This window comes from Gekko japonicus, unplaced genomic scaffold (genome assembly GCF_001447785.1).
Source record: "Gekko japonicus isolate JY-2015 unplaced genomic scaffold, Gekko_japonicus_V1.1 scaffold150, whole genome shotgun sequence".
Taxonomy (NCBI): Eukaryota; Metazoa; Chordata; class Lepidosauria; order Squamata; family Gekkonidae; genus Gekko; species Gekko japonicus.
Genome location: NW_015160839.1, coordinates 671449 through 684326, shown reverse-complemented (window position 1 = coordinate 684326; position 12878 = coordinate 671449).

Sequence of the window (12878 nt, the reverse complement as noted above, 5' to 3'; positions counted from 1 at the left end):
GAAGAAGAACCGTTTGCTTTTGCAGCGATCCTGGGTACGCTGCAGTCCGTCGTGCTGAGGCCGAAGCGCTCGCTTCCCAGTGAGGTTGCACAGAGGATTGCCGCAGTGGACTGATTCCGTTTGTGCGCTCTCCTAAATCCTGCTGTTTTATTGCAAAGGAATTTCAGAAACATACTGGAACGGGAAATTGCTGAATTACAAGTTATTACAACATTCAGGACAATGAATCCCCCAGGGCTTAACAGAGATATCGGTTTCTTATCTTACTACACACATCGTTCTGTTCTTACTTATACCCAGAGATTAAACTTTGTTAGTCTTGTAGAGGCCACTGGACTCAAACTTGGTTCTCATATCTGTTGTTAACTCCTTTATTATCTGTATGCCAACTTGCTGCTATTGACATGTTCTACTATATGTGTTATTCCAATTTTAGCTATATTCAGGGGTCATTTCGTAGAAAAAGAGGTGCAGGAGCTCATTAGCATAACTCATTAGCATAACTTATTTGCATATGCCACATCCCCTGACATCACTGGACGTGTGTCAGAAGGCAGCACCCACCGCTCAGGCGCCACTGAACTGTTTTGGATTGCTAGCTATTGGGAGGGGAACATGTATGGGGGGGGGGGACACGCAGATCTGTCCTTGCAGAGGGGGGAGAGCTTGTACCTGAATAAAACTTGGTCTTAAAGGTGCCAGTGGATTGTTTTGGATTGCTGGCTTGGGGGGGGGGGGAACGCACAGATCTGTCCTCGCAGAGGAGGGAGAGCTTGTACCTGAATACAACTTGGTCTTAAAGGTGCCACTGGACTGTTTTGGAGGGGGGGCTGAGGGGAGCTCTGCAACTTACCTGGCTCTGACTGAGGGCTGCTGGGAGCAGGGGCTGGGGCTTGTTGCATGTGCCCGCCCCCTGGGCTCTTTACTGCCGGAGTTCTGCTCCTGTGCGCTCCTGCAGGAAATGACCCCTGGCTACATTTATTGCTCAGTTGCTTAAGTATCTTGACCCTAATTAGCTCTTCCTGGTAACTAACCCACCCCTACCTATATGTAATTGATGAAATCTGCTTCAATGTATGTGAAGAAGTGTGCACACACTTGAGTCTCTGTTCTTGCATGTACCCAGGGTTGAGCTTGGTTTGTTTTGGGGGTGCTGCTGGACTCTAGCTTCATTCTCACATTTCTATGTCAACTCTTGCATTTGCATGCTAGTTTGCTGCTATCCATTGATCTCTAGCCACCTGATCCAATTTCAGCTCTGCAGATGCACCTGGACTCTGAGTGACCCCTCCTAATGGCTCCCCCCACCCTCTTTTTCCCCTGTAAGTAACCCTTCAGATTTTATCCCATTGGTCTGAAGAAGTGTGCTTTGCACAGGAAAGCTTACACTTTGAATAAAACTTTGTTGGTCTTAAAGGTGCCACTGGACTCAGACTTTGTTCACCTAAGTTTGGTGCAGTGGTTAAGTGCGAGGACTCTAATCTGGGAGAACGGGGTTTGATTCCCCCACTCCTCCACTTGCACCTGGCTGGATGACCTTGGGCAAGCCGTAGTTCTGATAAGAGCTGTCCTTGAGAAAGAGCAGTTTCTGTCAAGAGTTCTCTCAGCCCCACCCACCTCACAGGGTGTCTGTTGTGGGGAGGGGAAGGGAAAGGAGTTTGAAAGCCGCTCTGAGACACCTTTGGGTAGTGAAGGGCGGGGTATAAATCCAATCTCCTCCTCCTCCTCCTCCTAAGTCCTGCTTTAGGCTTGTAGGAACGACTCCCCAGGAAGAATAGGGCCAGCCTGCCCAAGCAGGTTTACTCAGAAGCACTCCGAAGAAGGTCCAAGTTAAGTAGCACTTCTCTCTCATGTAGCATTGGCAATCTCCAGGTGGCGGCTTGAGGTCTCCTGGGATTGTAATTGACCGATTCTCCAGGCGGCAGAGATCAGTTCCCCCCCGGAGAAAATGGCCACTTTGGAAGCTGGACGCCATCATGGCAACATACCCCGTTGAAGTCCCTGCGCCCCCTAAACCCCGCCCTCCTCAGCCTCCACCCCCAACATCTCCAGATATTTCCCAACCTGGAGCTGGCAACCCTACTTCCTTGTGAGCAAGCAGATGTAATAGTGTTGACAGCCTCCAGGTGGCACCTGGAGATTTCCCGCCATTACAGTTGATCTCCAGATGACCAAGATCAGCTCCCCTGGAGGGAATGGCCGCTTTGGAGAGTGGCCTCTAAGGCATTGTACCCTACTGAGGTTCCGCTCCCCCCAAGCTCCATCCTCCAAATATCCAGGTAGTTCCCCACCTGGAGCTGTCAAGCCAACGAAGTAAGCTTTGTTTGTGTCCAATGGGACTTACTACCTGATAAGCATAAATAGAATTGCAATCTTGAATCAGGAAAGGCAGCACGCAGGAGTGTCCCTGGCAGCCAAGCAAGCCCCGCCTGTCTGTTGTGTACCCTCCAGGCAAGCCCCAGTCCTAAGCTCCTGCGGGGTCTGACTCTGCTCCTGTCAGCTTTCTTCATTATCCCAACTTCCACACCCATACACAGTAATGGGGAATACTATGGCATGAATTAACTTGGGCTTGGTTGCCAGCCACACACCCAGGGTTTGATTCCCCGCTCCTCCGCATGCAGCTGCTGGTGTGACCTTGGGTCAGTCACAAGTTCTTTCAGAGCTGTTCTCTCACGAGCAGTCATTGAAGAGCTCTCTCAGCCCCGCCTCCCTCACAGGGTGTCTGTTGTGGGGAGGGGAAGGAGAGTATAAGCCGCTCTGAGACGCCTTCAGGTAGTGAAGGGCGGGCTATAAAACGTCTTCTTCTTCCAGAACTGCAGACAGTATTTCCTCTTAAATCTTTAACTCGTTTTTCAGCCTTTTCATAGAACAGCCCAGCTATTCATTCTTGGCAGGTCTTGGGAAGGGGAAGAGAAGCCCTCGGCCAGCTGACTCGAAAGATCTTCCTTACCTCGCAGGTGTTTGCCTCGCTTGACTAGCCATTCCCACCCGTGGCTACCAGCCAGGATCCACAATCCCGACAAGGGTGGAGAGGTTCTCCCACTCCTTCAACCTGTCATTATGCTATTTGTTTCCATCCGTGAACACAAACAAGCACCCAGCCGGAGCTTTGGACACCTGCCACGGAAACTCCTTTCACGACACAGCTCTCGCGCGGAGCCCACCCCGGCACAAAGTGGACCGACACACCCAGGCACCGAAATAACAGCGGCTCATTTCCAAAGCAGCCAGGGACGGAGGAGGAGGAGGAGGAGGGGGAGATGTCTGGTGCTCGTTCCCTCTGCTGCATGCTCCACTGAGCTTAATGAAAGCCTCATAGGGCCTGAGCATCATCTCTCGGTGCCCAGTGGTGGTGTAGAGTGCCGTCAAGTCACAGCTGACTCTATGATGACCCTGTGGGGTTTGTAAGGCAAGAGACATTCAGAGGTGGTTGGCCATTGCCTGCCTCCACATCACGACCCCGGTATTCCTTAGTGGTCTCTCATCCAAGTACTAACCAGGGTCGACCCTGCTTAGCTTCCGAGATCTGACAAGATCAAAATAGGCCAGGCTAATACTATGGTGGGGCTTTGGGGGGCTCTGCCCCCTTTCTTAAAGGCACAGCCCCACAAGAATGTATCCCGTAAATGGCTTAAATGACTTTTCTTTCTGCACTGGGAACTTCAGCCTCACCAGGAAAAAAAAATTGCCCCACAAGCCACAAAATCCCGGTCAGGGCCCAGTACAAGCTTGTAACATGCATCAAATTGTCCCATCTAGCTGGCTGGCTCTCTCTTGCATTTAATAAATTATGAACCTTCGGAGTTAGAAGTGCACCCTCCCTTATATCTGGCTAAGCACCGACGACACTGCAGGGACTGAACGAATAGTAAATAATTGGCAGCACAAACATTAGTGATTTGTTCAACTCGTTACTCGTCTGTTCAGAATGTACCAAAATACATTAAAAAGGAATCTTTTCATCAGCAAAGCAAGAGTCCCAAAACTTGGTTTATACATTCAAGACAAAATTCTACATTTCAAGTTAAAAATACAGCTGGGTATAAATCCAATATTATTCTTCTTCTTCTTCTTGGCGGTCTCCCATCCAAATTCTAGCCAGGGTCGACCTTACTTACCTTCCAAGGTCTGATGAGATCAGGCTAGCCTGGGTAATACAGGGCAGGGTGTTATGTAATATCCCATGCAAAATGAGACTGGCTAAACTTAGGGAAAGCTTTTTGTTAAGGACAACCTGAATGGGAAGTTACTCGAAAAGATTCCTTGCAAACATTCAAAGAATTAGCAGGGAGCCAGATACTGAACCAATGAGAGGGCAACAGAAAGTATAAACTGCTGAGGTGTTTACAGGGCATCCCAACTGAGACAGATGGGTCTGTTTAACTTTCAACAGAAGCGAGAACATCAACTTCTTGTGCTGTTTTGGTTTGTGCATTTTTCAATAGCGAACATTCCAAAATGTGATGCTCTCCTGGCAGCCTAAGGTGTTGCGGTCCATGATGTGTGTGCTGACTGCCGCCAAAGCGGCTTCCGACTTCTGAACGACATCCAAAACCTCCTATCATTAACTGCCATGCTCAGGTTTTGCCAACCAATCCGCCTCATGTTGAGTGAGTCTTCCACTTTGTCTGCTTCTTTCAAGTTGCACCCCCCCCCCACATTGTTGTCTTTTCCAGTGACCCTGGTCTTCTCCTAACAGTGATCCAGAAACATTCTGCTGCCCTGCCCCTCAGCTCTTGACTGTAAGCAAGAGCAGGATATGTCTCGACAAAGAAATGCATCTGTGTGTGAGGGGAGGACAACCTTCTATTGGTTCTGAGGTCCAACAACAAGCTAATGTCATCAACGGGTTCATGAGGAAAGCCGTGTGATGTACATAGCCAACCTCAGGATAAGGGAGACCACTAAGCTTGATGTAGTGGTTAAGTGTGCGTATTCTAATCTGGGAGAACCGGGTTTGATTCCCCACTCCTCCACCTGCAGCTGCTGGATGACCTTGGGCAAGCCGTAGTTCTGTCAGAGCTGTCATTGAAAGGGCAGGTCTGGAAAGAGCTCTCTCGGCCCCACCTCCCTCACAGGGTGTCTGTTGTGGGGAGGGGAAGGGCAAGGGAAAGGAGTTCATAAGGCGCTCTGAGACTCCAAGTGAAGGGCAAGGTATAAATCTGATCTCTTCTTCTTCTAAGATGGTCATGGCCTACCGCATCCTGTTGAGACTGGTGGTAGCTCTAAAGCCACCTGACCCCCATGAAGAAATCTGTGAACTCATGGAAGGAATTCAGGGTAATAAGCAGAGACCGTTGGGAACACTGGACTTGGCTTCCGAGTATTCTGTCACACTCCAGAAGCACACTTTCCAGGAACCCGCTTCTGGCGCCTGCTGCATGCTTTTTTCCACACTGGCACCACTGAAATGCGCTTTCACACCACATGGCTGTAAACAAAACGGAGAGATAAGAGCTCATTGTGAGCCTGGCATTTAAATGACCAGATTTTTGCAGGGTGGGGCTGGAGGAGCAGTATTGCACAAACTGATAGCTGCCTGCCACTCCGTGTCACATATCTGGGTGTTCCCTCCCTACTAAACATCTGCTGGGCAATGCTCCCTCTAAGCTATGCAGTGCTGTGAGCAAAAATTCTACTTTGTGAGCTACTGGCATGGAAGTTGTGAGCGAGCAATTTGGCTACTGCATAGTTTGCTCTGGAGCCATCCAGTGTTCCCTCTAAGCTGAGTCAATGTGAGCTAGCTCAGTTTTTTAGCCTCGGGCTCACACATTTTTGTCTTCGCTCAGGAAGGATGGCTCCAGAGCAAACTAATTGATGCAGCAGCCAAATCACTCGCTCAGAACTTTAATGTCAGTAGCTCACAAAGTAGAATTTTTGCACACAAGACTCCACAGCTTAGAGGGAGCATTGGAGCCATCCTTCCTGAGCGAAGACAAAAATGTGTGAGCCGGAGGCTAAAAAACTGTGAGCTAGCTCACACTAACTCAGCTTAGAGGGAACACTGCTGCTGGGGGGGCGGGCAGATGCGTATCTATGGGTCACAAGAGGACTAGCTGCTTAATTCTTCCAAGTCAGACATTTTTGCAGATTCTGCTTTTTAGATCTCAGTGTAACGCCATCACTCATGCACCTAGAGAACCAGGCCTGCCTCTTGATAGGCACTGAGGAACCATACCCGGGGGCCCCCCAGTGCCCCTGGTGCTCTTACAGTCCTGTCCTGGTCTCCTGTCCGTGGCATAAAGCAAGAAAAAGAGCCCTCTCTGCCTTGGCTGCAGGGGCCGTGATTCCAGACCAAGCAACTGTGTACCCACTGCCCCAAAGAGAGACGCTTACATGGCAGGTGGTACTGAAGACGATAACAGACTCCAGGTCACAGCTGACTCGTGGCAACCCCTGGTGGGATTTTTCAAGGCAGGAGACAAAAAATAGGTGGTTGGCCATTGCCTGCCTCCATGTCATGATCCTGTCTGCTCCTTGGTGTTCTCCCACCCAAATACTGACCGGGGCCAAGTCGGGTCTTCCGAGATCCGACCAGATCACACTAGCCTGGGCCATCCAGGGAAAGACTCCTTCCTTACACTCAAAACAGCACCCAATCCACTGAACAGGTCCAGTTGAAGAGACCAACACAGAATCTTAAATGTATCTTAATATTTGGGTGATACAGAGCCTTGAAAGCTACTCAGATAGCTGCTTTTGGCAAGGTAATATTACAATTGCTTATGAACTTGGCTCTTGGATATCAGGAGCATTTGCTAGCGATACTCTGCCTCCTCCAGGGCTGCCTAGATGTTTTGACACTGATGGGAAGTGCACTTTAATATAACCTCCATAGTCACAAGCCAAGTCAGGCAGTTGATTCCTCCTGCCTCTTTCTGCCTGGCTAACTGGGAATGGATTGAGCTGCAAACAAACCACCGACTCCAGTGAGGCTATTTACTTGTTTTTGGTAAACTTCTTTACTTGCAGCACTGAAGCACAGAGGTTTTTGTACTTTTGTTCAATCTTTCCTGTAATTATACCAAGTCCATAGCAGTAGAAAAGAGCAAAAGTCCCGTAGCACCTTAAAGACTAACAAAAAAGTGGCAGGGTATGAGCCACTGCTCACTTCTTTAGATACAGCTAGAATGGGAGTCCATCTGTCCTATTTATTGGAAAGTGTAGTGATTTCAGATGCCAAATTACATTAGCAGGCAAATAACAATAGCAGGTGAATGACAATAACAGGCGTGACTGGATTATGGTGAGATATGTAGAGGGGTAATAGGCGTGGATAAATCAGCATTGGTAATGACAGGAAACCTAGGTCTCAATTCAGTCCAGGATGCATTGTCATGTGAGCTTCATCATCAGCTGCAATTTGGCAGTTTCTAATCTCCCTTTGAAATTCTTTTGTAAGAGTTACCACTTTAAAGACCACATTACAAGAGCGGCACTACTCAATGTATGGAAAGTAATGAAAGAGAAATTCTATTTGAAGATTCCAAAGTGGGTATCACCTTTGGAAGCATTTATAAAACCAACATTTCTAACGAAATATAATAAAGAAACCTATGAGAGGCTGTTAGACTCATCAAATAAATTAAAACCAGAAGAGGAATTATAATCTAAATATAACTTGGTGTCTTGGTGGGAGAAGACACAACTAAAGTCAAGGTATCAAAAAGATTTAAAAATAGGCTTTTGAGGACAAAAATGAGCTAGATAAAATTTGGCTCTCTTCAAGCGATAAAATGATTCAGAAATTATATAAAATACTGCTGGAAGAATATATGAAAGAAGAAATAACAAAGAAAAATATAGAAGCATGGACGAGAGACATAGGCTATTCAATACAACCTGAAACCTGGCTAAAGATATGGAAAACTACGAAAGTTATGAGGGCATCCAATTACAAAGAAAATGTATTTAAAATGTTCCATAGATGATATTGGCCACCAGAAAGAATAGCAAAATGTTATGCAAACTGTTCCAGCACTTGCTGGAAATGTAAAACGAGTGTTGGAACTTTCTATCACATGTGGTGGTGATGCCCAAACATTCAGAAATACTGGGTATTGATTCAAAAAATAATACTGGAAATCGTAAAAATCAAACTTGATTTAGTGCCGGAAACGTTCTTACTTAACATAATTCCAGAATATATTAGCTATAATGAGGGGGCGTGGCGACGCTGAGCTCGATGGCGGTCGCTTAATTCGAAGGCTCCGTCTCTCCCTCCTCTAAAATAATCTTCACAGACCACCAAAAATATCACCCTCCAGGGAATGGGTAAGAATACTGGCTCTACGTCTCTACCTTTTAAAACGAACTCAAAATCGTCCTCTAAAAACTTTTTTAAACCAAAAAAAGCTAAACAGAGCTCTGAGCTCGCTGGAGATCTCTCTCTTAAGATGGCGGCAAACAAATATCAACCTCAGCCCCGGGACGCTGTAGCCTCGGCGGGACCGGCAGATCTCCCAGCCCTGTTAGAAAAAATGGAGCAAAGACTCTCGGCAAAACTGTTCGACATTCAATCTGCCCTGGCAAGAACGGCCAGTACGGCAGAAACGGCCTTGAACATCTCCGCCTCCCTGAAGGAGGAGGTCAAAGAAATAAAAGCGCGGGAAACAAATCATAATGAACGCTTACTCACGATCGAAACGCAACTGCGCTTGCCAAATTTGAAATTTCGTGGGGTCCCGGAGGGCGAAGAAGGGAACACAGACTTAATAATTTTTATGGGGTCATGGCTGGCTAAAGCCTTTCACCTAGGCGTAGAAGACAGACCTTTAATCCTTAAAGCTTTCCGGCTGGGCGCCCCTGTCAATCCAAAACGGAAGGGGCCGAGGGATATCCTTGTACAATTTGCTGATGGTAGAACCCGTCAAAGCATTTTAAAAGAAGCAATGGAAAAAGGCCATCTACTTTACAGAGATATACATATTCAGGTATTCCCGGATATCCCCCAAGAAGCCCTAAAGATTCGTAAAGCCCTCAAAACAACGACTCAGCGTCTACAACTTTCCAATGTCCGCTATCGATGGATGGCGTCAGGAGGGCTCCAAGTTTCCCATAGAGGCTCCTCGCTACATGCGTTCGATGAGGAATCGGGAAGAATTCTACTAGAAGCTCTAAAGATCTCAGAGCCGATGGACACTAATGAGAGAAACGCTAAGCGGAAACATGAATCATCGGACTCTGGGGAAAGCGATCTGAATTCCTCACCCAGAGACGCGGTGAATTTTAACGTCCCAGAGTAGGGGGGGCGGGCGATTTGTGAAAGTACTTTGATGTTAAATACGGTGTTTTTGTGCTTTTTCCTTCACTTTCAACGTAAAGCTTAATGTTCTAGTTGGTCTGTGGTTGCTGTTTTCCTTGTTTAGAGAGGAGGGAGGGGGGGAGGTTCGGGTTTAGCCTCAAAAAAAGAGCGTAAGAAACCACTGGTGGGTCCTTGCAGCTTTAGCGCAAGACACAGCCCCCTGCTGGTTCACTGTTTCAGGCATTAGGTTAAATACGCATATTTACGCTTTCTCCGTAACACAGTTCACTTCAGTCTCTCTTCTTATACAGATAACGTTCTATTTTACGCTTTTAGCGGATTCTACGTTTTTCACCTAGTACTTGAGCTAGCTTCCGTCCTCTTCCTTAGATAGGTTATAAAGGTCTGAAATTTGTGAACGCCTAAGCATTCTACGTAAAATCTAGGACTAGTATTACTGAAGTGCTGCAATTCCTTGCTTCTTAGAGGCTCCTAATCACAAATAATAACTAAGGAAGAGTTTGGACTGATTTATAGTGTTTATTATTCTGATTAACTCATTCTCAACTGTATATTAAGATTTGCTAATTAATTGTTCTTTATACTAAGCTGAATTTTCTGATAGAAATTTGACGTTATTAGTTAGTTGATTCTGGGGAATCACCCTTTTATAATTTATATTTGGGGGGGAGGGGGGGTAGGATACTGGTTTTTTAAAACAAATTTTTAATACATATATCTTAATAAGTATTTCAATTAATTCATTTGTATTATATACTAATTAATTTCTGTATTGATTGATCTGCCTAAGCCATTGCACTTTTTCCCAGATAAGCACTTTAAATTTCTTTTTTCTCTTAGACACACGACTCAAACAGACACAGTTCCTAATAATCCCAAATAAGAGCGCTTCTTTTGATCATTATTCCCTTTAAAATTCTTGAATCTCAGCTCACTCACAACATACTGTTCAGTCATATTTTATTACACACACTAAACTCACAACATCTCTTTGACTACGAGAACAATGACTTCATTCAAGATATGTTCAGTGAACATTAATGGCATGAATAATTTGATTAAAAAGAAGCGTGTGGCACAACATATCCGGCGAATAATCCCAGCAATTCTTTTCAGACAAGAAACACACCTACGTTCCTCCACTCATCCCATTGTGAAGTCACCTTCCTTCCCGCAACAATTTATGGCAGCGGGTACTTCAAAATCAAGGGGAGTGGCCATTCTTCTCGCTAAAAAGGTAAACTTTGTACTAAAGGACCAACTTGCTGACACGGAAGGGCGATTTATTTTTATAAAAGGATCCATTGAGGGAAAACTCTGGACATTTGCTTCCATATATTCTCCAAATGAATCTCAAATTGTCTTTTTGAAAGAAATATTTCATTCGTTGGAACTCTTCCAGGAGGGCCACACAGTGATCGGAGGCGATTTTAACTACATAGCAGATGCGGTCATGGATCGGTCGATCAACAAGGGCCTCCAAGGCTGTGGATCGAAGTCTACCAAACTAATGAATCTTTTTCAGTCTTACAAACTTATTGATGTATGGAGGCTCCAGCACCCTAAAGAACGGGATTACTCCTTTTACTCGGCATCACATAAAACCCACACACGGATCGATTATATTCTAGTCTCTCCATCACTACGTCAATACATACATGCGTCGGATATTGGTCCTAGACATTTAACCGATCATGCTTGGCTGAGCTGCCAGATATCAGATGTCATAACAGACACAATCGACAAACAGTGGTCTTTAGACACTTCCATTTTATTAAATGAATCAGTCACAACACGTCTGAATGATGAAATAAAAAATTTTCTTTGGATCCACAAGAGTTCGGAGACAGACCCAGCGCTTCAATGGGACGCATTGAAAGCTGTCCTACGAGGTGTCATTATCTCAGAATCAGCATACCTGAAAAAAGAAACACAAAAATTGAAATTAGAAACGTTGTCCAACATCACCTCCCTTGAAAAGGAATACAAGAGAACAGGAAACAATTCAACTTATTTGAAGCTTCAAGCAGAACGGAAAGTTATGGAAACTCTTGAAACTAATTCTATTCAAAAGAATCTCCTGATAATGAAACAAAAATTTTGGCAAAAGTCCGCAAAAAATTTAAAGCTCTTGGCCTGGAGAGTGAAGGATAAGAAGAAAAACGCAGTCATCAGCTCAATAAAGGCGGCTAATGGAGAAACTCTCACGTCTTCGAGGGACATCGCAAACTCCTTTGCTATCTTCTACAACAAGCTTTACTCAACGTCTTCACCTTCAGCTGAGAACATAGAAAACTTCCTAAACACAATCCCTTCTCTCAAATCTTTATCCCCTCAACAACGAGAGATGCTGGACAGCCCAGTCACACGTAAAGAAGTGGTAACGGCCATAAAACAGGCAAAAAATAATAAAGCTCCGGGGATTGACGGTTTACCAGCAGAGTTGTACAAATCTCTTCAATCAACACTTGTAGATCCCCTTCTGGATATCTGTAACGCGGCCCTCAAAGGAAATCGTTTACCACCCTCTTGGTCTGAATCGTCCATCATCGTGATCCCTAAGAAGGGGAAAGATCCGACAGATCCTGCCTCTTTCCGACCAATTGCCCTTATCAATAATGATGCAAAACTGTTTTCTACGGTCCTTGCCAATCGCCTTAAGTTAGTCATCACGGACTTAATACACACAGACCAAACGGGGTTCATCCCTGGAAGACAAATAACGGACAACATCAGACGCTCCCTCAATGTGATCATGGAAGGTAAACTGTCCAAGGCTGAGTCTTTAGTTCTAGCGCTAGACTTCGAAAAGGCTTTCGATTCAATTGAAATAAATTACCTCATGTTGCTTCTCAAACGTATTGGTTTCGGACACCAATACCTACAGGCGCTGAGTGAAATATATAAACATCCAAAATCCAGAGTTAGAGTTAATGGAAATAATTCGTCCTTCTTTGCTCCTTCCAGAGGCACACGGCAAGGGTGTCCGCTCTCACCCCTTATTTTCGCCCTAGCAATTGAGCCGTTAGCAGAACGTCTTCGAAATAATAAACTATTCAAAGGACCATATATTGGCAAAACATTCCAGAGTTTCATCTTTCCAAGCTTTCTTTATCTGTTCCGGGCGCTCCCCATCTTGGTTGAAGAAAAAACTTTAATGTTATGGCAACGTACACTCACCAATTTCCTCTGGAACTCCTCAAAGTCACGAATAAATCATCGACATCTAGCCAAACCTTCATACCTAGGCGGACTGAGTATCCCATCCCTACTCATCTACCAGAAGGCCGCGATTCTCTCCCAGCTGCCAGCGATGCTTCAACTTAACGCAACCACTGGCTGGATCCAAATAGAACAGTCTGTCGTCTCTCCGTACTCCCTACCAGAATTCATTTGGATGGATAAAAAGAACAGACCAGAACTCATTCGAGACAATATTTTCTTGAAAGCATCCTTGAATACCTGGGAAAGGTTCAGATCGTCATTGGCTCCGGCTGTATCCCCTCTGTCAGTATACACCAAGCAAGCTTGGTTTCCACCTGGTATAGAAACGAATTCGTACACGGACTGGATTGAAGGCGGTTTCCACACGCTGCTAGACCTTGCCCCA